This window comes from Mytilus trossulus, unplaced genomic scaffold, assembly GCF_036588685.1.
Source record: "Mytilus trossulus isolate FHL-02 unplaced genomic scaffold, PNRI_Mtr1.1.1.hap1 h1tg000265l__unscaffolded, whole genome shotgun sequence".
NCBI lineage: Eukaryota > Metazoa > Mollusca > Bivalvia > Mytilida > Mytilidae > Mytilus > Mytilus trossulus.
The window spans coordinates 386,139-392,912 of NW_026963323.1; positions in this window are offsets into that span (position 1 = coordinate 386,139).

Genomic DNA, 6,774 nt, shown 5'->3' on the forward strand with positions numbered 1-6,774 from the left:
GCAATGGGACCATGAATTAGTCGTGTCCTTCCTATAAATTTGCGAAAGAAACTCATTTTGTATTTTATCATTTAGCAGATTACTGTCAACAGTTTCAGAAAAGGTATCAATCAAAGGCATTGAAATTCTAGTTTGAACCACATTTTTGGTGTCTTAAGAAGAAAGTAGTTATAAAAGACAGAAAATACACGTCAAGTCTAAACAGTAAGTATACAATTAAGCTGTATTCTAGTATTTTAAAGTTGCATGCAATATGACATAATTATGCACGGGACAAACTATTGAACGGGACAAACTTAAATTGACCTAAAAGTCAATTACAGGAAGTAGTTGGATACTATTCATGATATATACGTATGGTGAAGTTAAGCTTGGCACTGTGTTTAGGGTTCACAGTTACTATACCTCCGATCCGATGCATTTTATAGGTATAGATTAAACGTCCCCTATCATACGTATCACATACTAGTATCTGCTATAACTTGTACGAACTGAGAGTGAGGAGGCTCAGAAGTCAAAACATAATAAGTCTAAATATTGAAATTGCTGCCGTCTAAAAGTTCACAGGTTAGCAGCCTTTCTTGTTACTGTCTATGTGGTGCTTATATATAAACATTGTATCACTTCTCAGTAGCTAGATAGAGTTGTAGCTTTTCATCAAATTAAGCAGCAGCTTAAAGTGTTGCTTTGAAATGCAATGATTGCCACTTTATTTGAACTTAAAACAAAAGAGGTGTGCCTTCAGGGGTAGGGTTTGAACGGAGGAATTTAACATAGAAAGCAATGGGACCATGAATTAGTCGTGTCCTTCCTATAAATTTGCGAAAGAAACTCATTTTGTATTTTATCATTTAGCAGATTACTGTCAACAGTTTCAGAAAAGGTATCAATCAAAGGCATTGAAATTCTAGTTTGAACCACATTTTTGGTGTCTTAAGAAGAAAGTAGTTATAAAAGACAGAAAATACACGTCAAGTCTAAACAGTAAGTATACAATTAAGCTGTATTCTAGTATTTTAAAGTTGCATGCAATATGACATAATTATGCACGGGACAAACTATTGAACGGGACAAACTTAAATTGACCTAAAAGTCAATTACAGGAAGTAGTTGGATACTATTCATGATATATACGTATGGTGAAGTTAAGCTTGGCACTGTGTTTAGGGTTCACAGTTACTATACCTCCGATCCGATGCATTTTATAGGTATAGATTAAACGTCCCCTATCATACGTATCACATACTAGTATCTGCTATAACTTGTACGAACTGAGAGTGAGGAGGCTCAGAAGTCAAAACATAATAAGTCTAAATATTGAAATTGCTGCCGTCTAAAAGTTCACAGGTTAGCAGCCTTTCTTGTTACTGTCTATGTGGTGCTTATATATAAACATTGTATCACTTCTCAGTAGCTAGATAGAGTTGTAGCTTTTCATCAAATTAAGCAGCAGCTTAAAGTGTTGCTTTGAAATGCAATGATTGCCACTTTATTTGAACTTAAAACAAAAGAGGTGTGCCTTCAGGGGTAGGGTTTGAACGGAGGAATTTAACATAGAAAGCAATGGGACCATGAATTAGTCGTGTCCTTCCTATAAATTTGCGAAAGAAACTCATTTTGTATTTTATCATTTAGCAGATTACTGTCAACAGTTTCAGAAAAGGTATCAATCAAAGGCATTGAAATTCTAGTTTGAACCACATTTTTGGTGTCTTAAGAAGAAAGTAGTTATAAAAGACAGAAAATACACGTCAAGTCTAAACAGTAAGTATACAATTAAGCTGTATTCTAGTATTTTAAAGTTGCATGCAATATGACATAATTATGCACGGGACAAACTATTGAACGGGACAAACTTAAATTGACCTAAAAGTCAATTACAGGAAGTAGTTGGATACTATTCATGATATATACGTATGGTGAAGTTAAGCTTGGCACTGTGTTTAGGGTTCACAGTTACTATACCTCCGATCCGATGCATTTTATAGGTATAGATTAAACGTCCCCTATCATACGTATCACATACTAGTATCTGCTATAACTTGTACGAACTGAGAGTGAGGAGGCTCAGAAGTCAAAACATAATAAGTCTAAATATTGAAATTGCTGCCGTCTAAAAGTTCACAGGTTAGCAGCCTTTCTTGTTACTGTCTATGTGGTGCTTATATATAAACATTGTATCACTTCTCAGTAGCTAGATAGAGTTGTAGCTTTTCATCAAATTAAGCAGCAGCTTAAAGTGTTGCTTTGAAATGCAATGATTGCCACTTTATTTGAACTTAAAACAAAAGAGGTGTGCCTTCAGGGGTAGGGTTTGAACGGAGGAATTTAACATAGAAAGCAATGGGACCATGAATTAGTCGTGTCCTTCCTATAAATTTGCGAAAGAAACTCATTTTGTATTTTATCATTTAGCAGATTACTGTCAACAGTTTCAGAAAAGGTATCAATCAAAGGCATTGAAATTCTAGTTTGAACCACATTTTTGGTGTCTTAAGAAGAAAGTAGTTATAAAAGACAGAAAATACACGTCAAGTCTAAACAGTAAGTATACAATTAAGCTGTATTCTAGTATTTTAAAGTTGCATGCAATATGACATAATTATGCACGGGACAAACTATTGAACGGGACAAACTTAAATTGACCTAAAAGTCAATTACAGGAAGTAGTTGGATACTATTCATGATATATACGTATGGTGAAGTTAAGCTTGGCACTGTGTTTAGGGTTCACAGTTACTATACCTCCGATCCGATGCATTTTATAGGTATAGATTAAACGTCCCCTATCATACGTATCACATACTAGTATCTGCTATAACTTGTACGAACTGAGAGTGAGGAGGCTCAGAAGTCAAAACATAATAAGTCTAAATATTGAAATTGCTGCCGTCTAAAAGTTCACAGGTTAGCAGCCTTTCTTGTTACTGTCTATGTGGTGCTTATATATAAACATTGTATCACTTCTCAGTAGCTAGATAGAGTTGTAGCTTTTCATCAAATTAAGCAGCAGCTTAAAGTGTTGCTTTGAAATGCAATGATTGCCACTTTATTTGAACTTAAAACAAAAGAGGTGTGCCTTCAGGGGTAGGGTTTGAACGGAGGAATTTAACATAGAAAGCAATGGGACCATGAATTAGTCGTGTCCTTCCTATAAATTTGCGAAAGAAACTCATTTTGTATTTTATCATTTAGCAGATTACTGTCAACAGTTTCAGAAAAGGTATCAATCAAAGGCATTGAAATTCTAGTTTGAACCACATTTTTGGTGTCTTAAGAAGAAAGTAGTTATAAAAGACAGAAAATACACGTCAAGTCTAAACAGTAAGTATACAATTAAGCTGTATTCTAGTATTTTAAAGTTGCATGCAATATGACATAATTATGCACGGGACAAACTATTGAACGGGACAAACTTAAATTGACCTAAAAGTCAATTACAGGAAGTAGTTGGATACTATTCATGATATATACGTATGGTGAAGTTAAGCTTGGCACTGTGTTTAGGGTTCACAGTTACTATACCTCCGATCCGATGCATTTTATAGGTATAGATTAAACGTCCCCTATCATACGTATCACATACTAGTATCTGCTATAACTTGTACGAACTGAGAGTGAGGAGGCTCAGAAGTCAAAACATAATAAGTCTAAATATTGAAATTGCTGCCGTCTAAAAGTTCACAGGTTAGCAGCCTTTCTTGTTACTGTCTATGTGGTGCTTATATATAAACATTGTATCACTTCTCAGTAGCTAGATAGAGTTGTAGCTTTTCATCAAATTAAGCAGCAGCTTAAAGTGTTGCTTTGAAATGCAATGATTGCCACTTTATTTGAACTTAAAACAAAAGAGGTGTGCCTTCAGGGGTAGGGTTTGAACGGAGGAATTTAACATAGAAAGCAATGGGACCATGAATTAGTCGTGTCCTTCCTATAAATTTGCGAAAGAAACTCATTTTGTATTTTATCATTTAGCAGATTACTGTCAACAGTTTCAGAAAAGGTATCAATCAAAGGCATTGAAATTCTAGTTTGAACCACATTTTTGGTGTCTTAAGAAGAAAGTAGTTATAAAAGACAGAAAATACACGTCAAGTCTAAACAGTAAGTATACAATTAAGCTGTATTCTAGTATTTTAAAGTTGCATGCAATATGACATAATTATGCACGGGACAAACTATTGAACGGGACAAACTTAAATTGACCTAAAAGTCAATTACAGGAAGTAGTTGGATACTATTCATGATATATACGTATGGTGAAGTTAAGCTTGGCACTGTGTTTAGGGTTCACAGTTACTATACCTCCGATCCGATGCATTTTATAGGTATAGATTAAACGTCCCCTATCATACGTATCACATACTAGTATCTGCTATAACTTGTACGAACTGAGAGTGAGGAGGCTCAGAAGTCAAAACATAATAAGTCTAAATATTGAAATTGCTGCCGTCTAAAAGTTCACAGGTTAGCAGCCTTTCTTGTTACTGTCTATGTGGTGCTTATATATAAACATTGTATCACTTCTCAGTAGCTAGATAGAGTTGTAGCTTTTCATCAAATTAAGCAGCAGCTTAAAGTGTTGCTTTGAAATGCAATGATTGCCACTTTATTTGAACTTAAAACAAAAGAGGTGTGCCTTCAGGGGTAGGGTTTGAACGGAGGAATTTAACATAGAAAGCAATGGGACCATGAATTAGTCGTGTCCTTCCTATAAATTTGCGAAAGAAACTCATTTTGTATTTTATCATTTAGCAGATTACTGTCAACAGTTTCAGAAAAGGTATCAATCAAAGGCATTGAAATTCTAGTTTGAACCACATTTTTGGTGTCTTAAGAAGAAAGTAGTTATAAAAGACAGAAAATACACGTCAAGTCTAAACAGTAAGTATACAATTAAGCTGTATTCTAGTATTTTAAAGTTGCATGCAATATGACATAATTATGCACGGGACAAACTATTGAACGGGACAAACTTAAATTGACCTAAAAGTCAATTACAGGAAGTAGTTGGATACTATTCATGATATATACGTATGGTGAAGTTAAGCTTGGCACTGTGTTTAGGGTTCACAGTTACTATACCTCCGATCCGATGCATTTTATAGGTATAGATTAAACGTCCCCTATCATACGTATCACATACTAGTATCTGCTATAACTTGTACGAACTGAGAGTGAGGAGGCTCAGAAGTCAAAACATAATAAGTCTAAATATTGAAATTGCTGCCGTCTAAAAGTTCACAGGTTAGCAGCCTTTCTTGTTACTGTCTATGTGGTGCTTATATATAAACATTGTATCACTTCTCAGTAGCTAGATAGAGTTGTAGCTTTTCATCAAATTAAGCAGCAGCTTAAAGTGTTGCTTTGAAATGCAATGATTGCCACTTTATTTGAACTTAAAACAAAAGAGGTGTGCCTTCAGGGGTAGGGTTTGAACGGAGGAATTTAACATAGAAAGCAATGGGACCATGAATTAGTCGTGTCCTTCCTATAAATTTGCGAAAGAAACTCATTTTGTATTTTATCATTTAGCAGATTACTGTCAACAGTTTCAGAAAAGGTATCAATCAAAGGCATTGCAATTCTAGTTTGAACCACATTTTTGGTGTCTTAAGAAGAAAGTAGTTATAAAAGACAGAAAATACACGTCAAGTCTAAACAGTAAGTATACAATTAAGCTGTATTCTAGTATTTTAAAGTTGCATGCAATATGACATAATTATGCACGGGACAAACTATTGAACGGGACAAACTTAAATTGACCTAAAAGTCAATTACAGGAAGTAGTTGGATACTATTCATGATATATACGTATGGTGAAGTTAAGCTTGGCACTGTGTTTACGGTTCACAGTTACTATACCTCCGATCCGATGCATTTTATAGGTATAGATTAAACGTCCCCTATCATACGTATCACATACTAGTATCTGCTATAACTTGTACGAACTGAGAGTGAGGAGGCTCAGAAGTCAAAACATAATAAGTCTAAATATTGAAATTGCTGCCGTCTAAAAGTTCACAGGTTAGCAGCCTTTCTTGTTACTGTCTATGTGGTGCTTATATATAAACATTGTATCACTTCTCAGTAGCTAGATAGAGTTGTAGCTTTTCATCAAATTAAGCAGCAGCTTAAAGTGTTGCTTTGAAATGCAATGATTGCCACTTTATTTGAACTTAAAACAAAAGAGGTGTGCCTTCAGGGGTAGGGTTTGAACGGAGGAATTTAACATAGAAAGCAATGGGACCATGAATTAGTCGTGTCCTTCCTATAAATTTGCGAAAGAAACTCATTTTGTATTTTATCATTTAGCAGATTACTGTCAACAGTTTCAGAAAAGGTATCAATCAAAGGCATTGAAATTCTAGTTTGAACCACATTTTTGGTGTCTTAAGAAGAAAGTAGTTATAAAAGACAGAAAATACACGTCAAGTCTAAACAGTAAGTATACAATTAAGCTGTATTCTAGTATTTTAAAGTTGCATGCAATATGACATAATTATGCACGGGACAAACTATTGAACGGGACAAACTTAAATTGACCTAAAAGTCAATTACAGGAAGTAGTTGGATACTATTCATGATATATACGTATGGTGAAGTTAAGCTTGGCACTGTGTTTAGGGTTCACAGTTACTATACCTCCGATCCGATGCATTTTATAGGTATAGATTAAACGTCCCCTATCATACGTATCACATACTAGTATCTGCTATAACTTGTACGAACTGAGAGTGAGGAGGCTCAGAAGTCAAAACATAATAAGTCTAA